This window comes from Phyllostomus discolor, chromosome 3, assembly GCF_004126475.2.
Source record: "Phyllostomus discolor isolate MPI-MPIP mPhyDis1 chromosome 3, mPhyDis1.pri.v3, whole genome shotgun sequence".
NCBI lineage: Eukaryota > Metazoa > Chordata > Mammalia > Chiroptera > Phyllostomidae > Phyllostomus > Phyllostomus discolor.
The window spans coordinates 104,860,559-104,873,023 of NC_040905.2; the positions used below are offsets into that span (position 1 = coordinate 104,860,559).

The window sequence follows — 12,465 nt, forward strand, 5'->3', positions numbered from 1 at the left end:
ATGTTTGTTTCTTTAAACAAATCTTACACAGAACCAGGATTCATGGTCCAATGTGTTATATGCCTGAAAAATAAAAGATGATGATAATAAAGGGGAGGAGTGACTCCCTTGATTCAGCCGAGGTTGTGGCTCTTAACCACATTGATTAAACATCACAACCGTCTGCAGATGGGTCCTGCATGATCCTGAGACAGCAGACAGCTGCTCTGTCTGAAAGATGTCAACCAAGACGAGAGCTACCTGTTGCTTGTCTTTGCCCCTCAGAGGTGTTCCTATTGAAGTCTGGTGAACTTAAAAATTCCCCTTCAGTTCACTTAAGCAAGGACAAGGGCTTCAGTGGGAAACACCTAGCAGCTTTCTTCCCCTTTAAGGTCAAACTGCACCTACATTCTCCCACTGACTGGGGAGAAAAAACAGGACCCTGTGCTGGAGGAGCTCACAGTTACCTTGTTATGCTTTTTCTGAAGTGCATGTTACCTTTAGCATGTGGCCATAATGTCTGTGTCTAAATTAACAGAGCTCTTGTTTTGTGTTTCATTCCAGGTATAAATGAATTGGTATAATAGTCTTTAAAATACCACAAATAGTATTGAGATTCCGATTAAATGCAATGTTTTCCTGAGTTTACATGCCTCCCAGCAAACCTCAGGTCTATGGGTTATGTCCCAATTCAGAGGTGGTCATTCTGGAAATGACCCAGGTGCTTGTAATAGGCAGAATTATAAAGGTTATTGGAAGAAGTATTTAGAGTAAATTAAGCCCTGGTCTTTATGGCTCAGTTGGTTGGAGCATAGTCCCATAACCAAGGGGTTCCAGGTTCAATTCCCAATCAGGGTCTATATGGGAGGCAACTGATACATAATTGTTTCTGGCATTGATGTTTCTATCTCTGTAAAAGCAATAAAAAACTGTCCTCAGATGAGAATATATATATATATATATATATATATATATATATATGTATATATATGTGTGTGTGTGTGTGTGTGTGTGTATATCCTGATTATCCCTGATTTTCTAGCAACCTTTCTTGGAAGTCAACTTCCAGGTTATCCAAGCCATTAGCCCATTGCGCTGCACCATCAGGACACTTGATAACTCATAATGCATGGGATTAAAAACTTCGTGTAGAAGCACTGTGCTGCCAGATGAGGAGAGAGATCCCTCGTCAACCTTCCGAATTACTGACCTTAATTTTTTTGTGTGCCTTAGTTTTTGCAGATGACATGCATCATGATCTCCACCACTCAAATTGGTAGTCACTGGGCCTGGTTTCAAAGAATAATGCAGAAAGGATATTCAATTAGAATCTGCAGACGTTTCGGTTTGTTTATTGAATTAATAATTTTGATTTTTGGAATTGCTTGATGGATTTCCATTTGAGTCATACAACTTTCTCTCTTTCAATGACAGTGATTATTTCTGGTATTACATTTTTCATCGTTCATACGCTGATGGCCATTTATGAAAGATACCGAGAGTCAGAGGAAATCACTGAGACCCAACTTGAAGAATTATCAAGGTGTTTCACTAACAGGGACGAAATTAATACCTTAGTGATGGAGAAACCAAAAGACACCACCTCAGCATGATCTTATATTAAACTTGGACATCTTTGTGCCTTTGGGCCTTTTTAAAGTCTCTTGAGCACTTTTAAGTAGAAATAAATTCTGGCTTTTAAAACTTTGCTTTTGGGTATTCTTTTTTGTTCCCTACTGCCTCTGTGAAAATTCTTTCTGCTTTCAAACTCAGCAGAGTTTGTCACCTGGCTCAGCAGTTTTCCCCTGGTTGTTGCACCTGCTGCCCTTCTTTCTGTCTTTCTACCACCATTGAAGATCCAGCTGCTGTGTCTTATTCTGGCTCTTTACGTCAATTCCTGCAGATTTTTATGTGCATGGAGGTGACCCATCCAAGACCACAGGTACCCAGCTCACAGCCCTCCTCCCCTGCAGTATCCTGTTCTCTTCCCTGTCAGTTACCTACTTCCATGGTTGTGTCCTGTACAATGTCACCAGTGCTATCTTTGAGACCCCAAAGCATCACTCTGGAACCCCATTCTCACACCACACTCCAGTTATTATTCATCACTTATTCTTCTATCCCTCACCAGAAAATTCTCCAATATAATGGGTTTGTCTGATGCTTTCATGCCCAGGTCTCCTCATTATCCCACAGCCCTTTGACTTGCTTCTTGATCCTTTTGGATTCTCTCTTAGAAATACTTCTCACCTTTTACCCCCTTAATATTCTACCTGTGTGGTCACATATGAACCTGATTTTACCAAACTATCTGTCATGTACATGAATCCATGGAGGTAAATATGTTGGAACAAATCTCATAAGGTTGGCAAGATTTCTATAAAATCACAGTCATTAATATGAATACCTCACATGATTGCACTTCCTTTTTCCTGATTCTCTCACTCTTTTGGCTCAGGCAGACAATTGCCAGATTCTTTCCTGAGATACCTCACTAAAGTCCTTCCTTCTCCCTTGACTGACATTGAGGACTCCACAATGAAAGATGACTCAATGCTTCCTACTCCTCCTAGATATTCCACCTGTAAATAATCCCTACTCAACAGCTCCCAAGTGCCTCACTCAAGAAACAAAGGGAAAGCTCAAACTAGCACATTTGCCTCTGCTGTGATCTGCAAACTCAAAGGACTCTGCAGGACGGAGACAGTGCAGGGAGCAATAAACAGAAAAAATCTTTCAACTTGTACTTGACATTTTCAGGTAATTAGGAGAATGTATTATGGAAAGAAAATAAGAATAGGGTGTTATAAATGAGGAGTAAGAAAAAAAGCACTTGTGAATAATGAGGGCAGGAAGAAATTGTATGATAAATGTGAGGAGATATATCAAGGAAAACCATGTTTGATAATAGGGGATTTCAAAAAATCATGATGCAATACAAGATGAAACATTTACTACCATAAAAATTAATGAGAGTCCTGACTGGTGTGGCTCACTTGGTTGGGCATCACCCCACAAAGTAAAAGGTCATAGGTTTGATTCCCAGTCAGGGCACATGCCTAGGTTGCTGGTTGGATCTCCAGTCAGGGTACAAGCAAGTGGCAACTGATTGATGCTTTTCTCTCACAATGATGTTTCTCTCCCTCCCTTCCCATCTCTCTAAAAAATAAAAAAATAAGGACTTCTAGCCAAGATGGAGGCATAGGTAGCTACACTTTGCCTTTTTGCACAACCAAAAGAAGGACAACAATAAATTTAAAAACCACCCAGAAAATCACCCAGAAAGCCTGCCAGAAAATCAAACTGTATGGAAGTCCAACAACCAATGAGTTAAAGAGAAAATACTCATTCAGACTGGTAGAAGGGGCAGAGATAGGCAGCCGGGGTGGAGAAGATGAATGGTAAGGTGGCAGCTGGAGGACTGGGAGGTCCCATGTTTGCATGTCAATAAACAGGGAGGGACAACTGGGTAGTGAGACAGACCATGCAACCCAGGGTTCTAGTGTGGGAAAATAAAGCCTCAAGACCTCTGATGTAAAAATCTGTGGGGGTTGTGGTAGTGGGAGAAATTCCCAACCCCATAGAGGAGTTCATTGGAAAGACCCTCAGGGTCCTAGAATGTACACAAACCCACCCACCCAGGAATCAGCACCAGAAGGGCCCAATTTGCTTGTGGGTAGTGGGGGAAGTGACTGAAAGCCAGCTGAGAGCTGAGCAAGCAACACTGTTCCCTCTTGGACCCTTCCTCCACAGTGACACATCACAGCAATGTGAGTTGCTTGCTCTGGTGAATACCTAAGGCTCTATCCCTTGCTATGTAACAGGTGCACCAAGGCAAAAAAGAAAAAAATATATGGTCCAAATAAAAGAACAGATCAAAGCTCCAAAAATAGAACTAAGTGATGAAGAGACAGCCAACCTATCACATGCACAGTTCAAAACACTGGCAATCAAGATGCTCACAGAAATGGTTGAGTATGGTTGCAAAATAGAGGAAAGAATGAAGGCTATGTAAAGTGAAATAAAGTAAAATATACAGGGAACCAATAGTGAAGGGAAGGAAACTGGGACTCAAATCAATGATTTAAAACAGAAGGAAGAAATAAACATTCAACCAGAACAGAATGAAGAAACAAAAATTCAAAAAAAAAAAGAAAATGAGGAGAGGCTTAGGAACGTCCTTGGACAACTTTAAACATTCCAATATCCGAATCATAGGGGTGCCAGAAGGAGAAGAGGAAGAGCAAGACATTGAAAATTTATTTAAAAAAAAATAATGAAGGAGAACATCCCTAACATGACAAAGGAAATAGACTTCCAAGAAGTCCAGGAAGCTCAAAGAGTGCCAAAGAAGTTGGACCCAAGAAAGCACACACCAAGGCACATCATAATTACATTAACCAAGATTAAAGATAAGAAGAGAATCTTAAAAAGCAGCAAGAGAAAAGGAGACAGTTCTGTGCAAAGGAGTTCCCATAACACTATCAGTGACTTCCCAAAAGAAATCTTCCAGGCAAGAAAAGTCTGGAAAAAATTATTCCAAGTCATGAAAGGCAAGGACCTACATCCAAGATTGCTCTATCCAGCAAAGCTATCATTTAGAATGGAAGGGCAGATAAAATGCTTTCCAGATAAGATCAGGTTAAAGGAGTTCATCATCAGCAAACCCTTATTATATGAAATGTTAAAGGTACTTATCTAAGAAAAATAAGAAGATCAAAAATATTAAAAGTTAAACAAGAACAAACTCACAACTATTAACAACTGAACCTAAAAAACAAAAACAAACTAAGCAAACAACTAGAATAGAAACAGAGTCACAGAAATAGAGATCACATGGAGAGTTATCAGTGTGGAGGGGGAGGGGGAAGAATGGGAAAAAGGTACAGGAAACAAGAAGCCTAAATGACAGGTACAAAATAGACAGGGGGAGGTTAAGAATAGTATAGGAGATGGAGAAGCCAAAGAACCTATATGTATGACCCGTAGACATGAACTAAGGTGGAGGAATGCTAGTGGGGGGTCAGTGCAGGGCAGAGGTGAATAAAGGGGAGAAGAGAAAAAAAACAAAGAAAAGAAAAAAGAAGAGCATTTAAAAAATTAAAGAACAACAAAAAAGAGGAAACAATATAAACACAATAGGAGATCATTATTAATGATGATTGTTTCTGGAAGGTAAAATAATTAATGGCCTTCATTCACACTTGGATAGTTTCTGTATTTTCCAAAGTTTCCCCAAGACTTTGTAAACCCATAACCAAACTGTTAAAAAATAAAATTGCTGCAGTATTATATATGTGAATACTAACTATGTATTACAGGAAGTGAAATTATATTAAAGAAAGGCAGGCTTTGCCCAGCAGCTGACTTTGGGATCCAACTCCTCTGCCAATCTTTCATATGGACAACTTCCTGGCATTATTTTTTAAACAACTATAAACTTTTTTACCTTAGCATTTTCATGATTGAAATGTGGATACATCCCTTAGATGATTTTGAAATGTCTTGCACTTCGGAAACTCAAAATCTAGAAGAAAACATGGCTCAGAGCCCTGCTCTTGACATAAAGATGCTGGATTTTCTGACCATCTTCTACCTTATGTATAGGAATTTGCCCTTCCCATTCTTTTCTACCACATATAGTTTCAAGTTTTTCTTAATAAAATTGTTTTAAATAAAAAGTAATTGCTCTCTCATTGTACCTCTTTGATTATCTGAAATTACTTGTAATGGCCCCAACTGGAAACAGCCTAAATATCTATCAAAAGAAGAATGCATAAACAAACTGACATACTCATAACATGGAATACCATGCAACATGAAAATGAACAAACTATTAATACTCAAAACCACATAGATAACTTTAAAAATATGCTGAATGAAAGCATACAGAGAAGTACTAAAAGAATGATGTTACTTATATAGAATGCAATATTATTTATAGTGAAAGGAAACAGATTATTGGTCACCTGAGGGTAGAAGGAGGGGGCACAGGAACCTTTTGGGGTGATAGATGTGTTTTTTATTTTAATTAGGTTGATGTTTTCATGGGTATATACAATATTAAATTCATCAAAATGTACACTTCATATATGTGCAGTTTTTGTACCACATTTATAACTCCACAAAGTTGTGAATAAACAAGCACAAAGAGAGTTTAAGCAGTGTTTCCCCAGTCTTTGCTGACATTAAGAAGTTCCTGGGTGCTGTGAAAAACACATACTCCTCCTTCCGCTGCTGAATCCTCCATAAAGCACCAGGTGAATTGTGCTTTTGACGAAGATCCAGGGAAATCTCATGCTTAGAGAAGCTGGGAAATTCTGGGGTAAGGTGGGTGCAAGCTGAGAAGGAGGCTTCCCTCACCTTGACCAGATCCTCATCAGGTGAAGCCAGATGAAATCACCACCACCGACAGGAGAAAACAAATGATGATTTCCTAATTTTTTTTACATGGTCACATGATCATTAACTATTATACATCAAGTGTTGTCACTAGTCTCTTGTTTAAGGAGTTTTCTCAGCCCCTCAGCATCTTATATCATTGGGTTACTTGAGAGAAAATTCATTGGGTGGAAATGGCCTTCCATGAGAGCCCACGTTATTGCAATTTTCCAAACAACATCCTATCTCCTATATAAGAAACACAAAGAGCTGCATTTGGCATCGAATTTTGAATGGAGTTTGACTTTTCTGATTATTCAAGAGCAGCATTTAACACCAGGTAAATGAATCTACATTTTTTTTCATGTATAACTGTAGCGATTCTATGTGCTTGGAAGTTATGATTGATACCCTTTCTTATTCCTAAGTGAGACCAAGGATGTCTTTTTAGATTCACTGACCATTGCAATTCCTCTCATGTGCATTTCCTATTATGCCCTTTCTCTGTTTTTCCTTTTTTTCCTCCTTAATTTGTCTATGGTCTTTGTTTATCAGGGGTGTTAATCTTTATCTTCTTTCTGTGTAAAATACATTCTTCTAATTCATCGCTTATCATAACTTTGTCTATGATACCATTCGTGAAATATTTTTCTTTAAGACATCTCTATTTCAGTCTTCAAAGTAAAATGTAAATTCTTTCTATATTAGCAAGACTCACAATATACATTCAATCTAAGGGGCTATAAATATACAAAAATCAATGTGAATAGAGGAAAATTTAATAAGAAAAGCCTAAAGTAACTTGGAAATCAAAAAGTGCTATGCCTGATGAGTAAAACTAAAAGCTCACTCTTGAAAATAGTGATGAATAGGTCAATCTGTCAAAATAATTTAAAATGAGTATTTATGAACAATATAAGAAATATAGTCAGGCATGAAGAATTATTTAAAAGGTAATATATGCTTTATATCAAAATATTTGATAATTTAGGTTAAAGGGATCATTTTCTTGAAAAGTTACCAAAATTGAATCAAAAAGTGACATTTCTCATAGAATATATATGTTTTCTTTTTTTAATGTGCAAGGAGAACTATCACTGCTGTAGTGAGAAGAGGTTCAACATCAATTCCCTCTGATTTCACAGGCAAAAGCAAAAGAAATCATGTTCACATACATAAAAAAGCAGGGAAGGAGTCTTTTTTTTTAGTGTCACTGATCTTTGGCATTCTTTAATTACATGCAAAAAAAGTCACAAAATGATCTTTTATGAGTTACTTTCCTGAGATGACAACTGCATTAATTCCTCTAGTTTTGTTTTTGATTTGCTAACAACAAAGAGTAAAAGACTTTTACTTGGAAAACTATTGGTAACTCAGTTGTTAGTCATTCGCTTTCTCAAGACAGACACCTATATTTTGAATTGTTCCTACATTTCACACCCCAGGTATTTTTTAATACCCTGGTGCAGTGCATCATAGCAAGATAAATAAGAACGAGAGAGATGCTTGTCCTCTGTGAAAGGAAAGCACCTGACAGAGGGCTGACCTGACCACAGGCAGAGCAGCTATAGGAAGGTGCACAGGAAGCTGAGGGTGTGGTGCCTGATGGGGTGCCCAACCGTGAACCACCTGAACCGTGTATGTCCCTCTAGTGTAGCTGTCAATCCATTTGAAGACCACTGTTCTAGACAATCATCAAATAGGAAAACGAAATAGTATAATTACTGGAAAAGTGACTATTTGCAGATATGACCATATAGCTGGATGTAAGTGATTCCAGGATGTAAGTGAAGAATTTTTAAATTACTGCTACAAATTAAAATTGCTAACTACAAGTAATGGCACACAAAAGCAGTACCTTTCTTAATGAGAAATCAGTAACAAATAGAATTAATAATAACCAGAAACAAACTTCATTAGAAACTGATAATGTGCATATATACAGGTGTGAATATACATTATATGTAAAAATAAGTTGGACAGAAATACAAGTATTAAATGAGAAAAAACCAAAACTATCACAAAGAATGTGAAGATGAGTTTAATGAATGGAGAACCCTTCCTAAAGAGGAAGACTTAGTGTAATAGATGTTATTTTTTAAAGAATTTTTAAAATTATCTTTATTGCACTTTTTCCATTACTAATCATTACCCTTATACACTGCTCCCCCCCCCCCACATATAGTGTTCTTTTAATAAATGACTGTGCTGCAATTTCCGTAAAAACCTGACTCGCCTGTGTTTGTTGAGGGCCATGCTGAGAGAAGTCTGCGGGACAAGTTGTTGGGGAACACACTCCAACTAGGCTGCAGAACAAGATCTGACTCAGTACAATCTGGAAATGGTGAGAGGGTAGATAAATCAGAAGGGACACTTCAGGACGTTCCCAAGATGTGTCATTATTTAATATGATAAACGTGACATTCAAAGTCATGGGGAAAGGATGAGTAATTCCACAAGGAAATAGAAAAATTTGGCTATTCCATTTGGGATTACATAGAGTCACATTCATATAATATACACATATTCTCAACAAATTAAAATGAGTAAGGTAGGTAGCAAATCATAAGACTTTGTACTCTGAGGTAGGACATTGACTCTTAAATTTTCTTAGAATGTAACAAAACATGCCCAGCACCAGGATTTGCTGGCCAGTGGGTTACACACCTGAAAAATAAGATAATAGTAAAGGGGAGGGGTGACTTCCTTGACTCAGCTGAGCTTGTGTCTCTTAACCACGTTAATTAGAAACCAGGGCCATCTGCAGATGGGTTCTGCTTGGTCCTGAGGCGGCAGGTGGACAGTCTGTCTATTTAAATACCAACCAAGACAAGTTACCTGTTGCTTGTCTCTGCCCCTCACAAGTGGCCCTTGCGAAGGTGGGTGAACTCAAGAATCCCCCTGAAGTTCACTCAGGCAAGGCAAGGGCATCAGTGGGAAACAGTAGCTTTCTCCTCTGTTTTTTTAATCCTCAGCCAAGGATATTTTTTTCCATTGTTGTTAAGGGAAACACAGAAGTTTTCTTCTCTATTTTTTTAATCCTCACCCAAGGATATTTTTTTTTTCACTGCTTTTAGAGAGAGAGAAATACTGATTGTTTGCCTCCTGTACACACTGCACCCTGACTGGGAATTGGTGCCCTGACCGGTGATCATAAGCTCCCGTCACATGCACCTGTGCCTGGACTGGGGGCTCAAACCCATAACCTAGGTAAGTGGCCTGACTGGGAATGGATCCTGCAACCTTTCTGTTGGGGGACAACACTCCAACCAACTGAACCACACTGGCTAGGGCACTTTCTTCCCTCTTAATGTCATACCGCACCCAGGGTCTCCCGTTGGCAGAGGAGGGGAAAGAGGACCCTGGGCTGGAGCTCACAGTTCCCTTGCAGTGCTTTGTCTGGAGTGCATGTTGCTGTTAGTGTGTGTTCCATTGTGTCTGTGTCTCAACTAACAGAGCTCTTACTTCTGTCCCATCTTATTTGTATCTGAATTAGTACAACAACCTCCTAAGTATACCACCAAGAAATGGTGATATTCCCATAAAATTCAACGTGTGTTCTGAGTTTTTATGTGCCCTCTAGCAAACCTCAGGACTACATGATATATCCAATTCAGTGGTGGCATCACTGGAAATGATCCAGAATTTTGTGACAGCTTCAAGAAGTTATTGAAAGAAACTTTTAAAGTAAATAAAAAATCTATGCTAATCATCCTTGATTTTTTTCCAGCAACCTTTCCCTGGAGGTCAATTCCCAGATTGTCTTAACCACTAGCCTATTAGGACACTTGGTAACTTAGAGCCAATAGAATCTGAAACTTCATTTGAAAGCAATGCCACATCAAGAGGTAGAATGAGTTCAACCTTGTGATTCATCTTACCTTAACCTTTTTCTCCTCTAATACTTGTAGATAAGACTCATCAGGATCTCGGCACCTCAAGTTTGTAGTCAGCGGGTCTGGGTGCAGAGAATAATCCAAGAGAAGTGTTCATATAGGTTCCGCAAACAATTCTTTTTCTTCTTTCCTGGATTAACAATTTTGATTTCTGGAATTGCTGTGGCAGGTTTCCCCCTGGATCATAAAACGTTCCCCCTTGCAATGACATTGACTGCTACTGCCACTGCTTTTCTTATCATTATTAGTGTGGTAACCATTGGTATATGCCAGGAGTCAGAGGAATTCACTGCTCCCCGGCTACAGGAATCATGGAGATATGGAATCGAGCACACTGAAATTTAGGCTTTAGCAACAGAAAAACCAATAGTCATCACCTACCTATAGTCTCATCTGAAACCTGGATAATCTCTAGGCCTTTGGGCCTTTTAAGTCTCTTGAGCTTTTTCTTTTTAAAATAAATGCTGATTTTTAAAAGTTTACCTGATTTGGGGATGTTCTCCTTCTCCATTGCTTCTGTAAAATCTCTTCAAGGGGAAGTCCTTCTCTCCAATATATGACAGATAAAGGAACCAGTTTTCTCCTACCTGTTTCTGTCCCTAACAACACCTCACATCTTCAAGCTGTATACCTTAAATACATACAATTTGTATTTGTCAATTGTACTGCAGTAAAAACTGGGGGAGGGGACAAATTATTGATGCACAAAACAACAGGGATGAACCTCATAATATTCATGCTGAGTGAAAGGAGCCAGACACAGAAGAGTCTATATGGAATCATACTTTTTATATAAAATGTGAAGTAATGGAGAGAAAGCAGATCAGTGGTTGCCTGTGGATTGCAGGGAAGAAGGCATGAATGAACAAAGGGAACTTTTTGGAGTGATATGTTCATGATCTTGATTGTACTGCTGCTTTCACAGATACACACACCTGCCAAAACTCACTGAACTGTACCATTTGAGTATGTGCAGTTTAGTGCCTCATTTACATATCTATGCTTCAATTTTTAAATATGTGCAAAAGTAGTGGTGTGTTTGGAAGTCATTAAAGATGCTCTTTTTCTTATTACTAGGTGAGGTCAGGGATGTATTTTTAGCTTCACTGAGCATTGTAATTCATTGGAACTGGATTTCTTGTACCCTCTGTTTTTCTCATTTTTTAAAAGATTTTTATTTATTTATTTATTTTTAGAGAGGGAAGGGAGGGAGAAAGAGAGAGGGAGAGAAACATCAATGTGCGGTTGCTGGGGGTCATGGCCTGCAACCCAGGCATGTACCCTGACTGGGAATTCTATTGGTTTTATTTCCTTATTTGCAAATGTTTTTTTCTATAAAGGTATCTTAACTTTTTGTCTTATATATGTATAAAATATATAATTCCAGACTGACATCTACCGAAACTTTGTGTTTTCTTACATCATTCAAGTGATATTTCTCCTTTATGATGTCTCTGTTTTATTTTTCCAAGTGAAATATGATTGATTTTACATTCTTTGGGAAGACTGAAAATAAATAAAACATCATTTAATCTGAGGACTTAGAAAAAATCACAGAAATAGAAGGAGGACTTTAATAAGAAAAACCTAAAATAACAAATACACTCTTGCTTGAGTAAATGAAAAACTACTTCTTGGAAAAAGTGACTAGCAGATAAATCTCTGGCATTTCCATAAGAAATATTAGCATTTCCTGAATGAAACAAGAAATATAGATAGATAAAAAAAGATTATTAAAAAGTTAATCTAGGCAGCCATCGCTGAGGCGCCAGCGGTCAAAATGAAGTTCAATCCCTGTGTGACATCTGACTGGAGCAAGAACCGTAAAAGGCATTTCAACGCACCTTCCCACATTCGCGGGAAGATTATGTCTTCTCTGCTTTCCAAAGAGCTGAGGCAGAAGTAGGAAGTTCGATCCGTGCCCATCCAAAAGGGTGATGAAGTTCAGGTTGTGCGAGGACATTACAAAGGGCAGCAAATTGGCAAAGTGGTCCAGGTTTACAGGAAGAAGTACATCACCTACATCAAATGAGTGCAGCGGGAGAAAGCTAATGGTGCAACCATTCATGTGGGCACTCACCCCAGCAAGGTGGTCATCACCAGACTAAAACTGGACAAAGACGCAAAAAGATCCTTCTTGAACATAAAGCCAAATCTCGCCAAGTAGAAAAGGAAAAGGGCAAACAAGGAAGAAATGATTGAGAAATAG

The 12,465-nt window shown here is 38.5% G+C and overlaps 1 long non-coding RNA gene and 1 pseudogene across 1 annotated transcript; both read left to right on the top strand.

Annotated features, from left to right (window-relative positions):
• Nucleotides 1–1,195: 1,195 nt before the first annotated feature.
• On the top strand, nt 1,196–1,686 carry LOC118499332. Its single transcript, XR_004901850.1, has 2 exons — nt 1,196–1,324; nt 1,414–1,686. It is a non-coding gene; the product is annotated as an uncharacterized LOC118499332 (long non-coding RNA).
• A 10,325-nt stretch (nt 1,687–12,011) lies between these two features.
• Nucleotides 12,012–12,465, top strand: LOC114506254 (annotated as a pseudogene).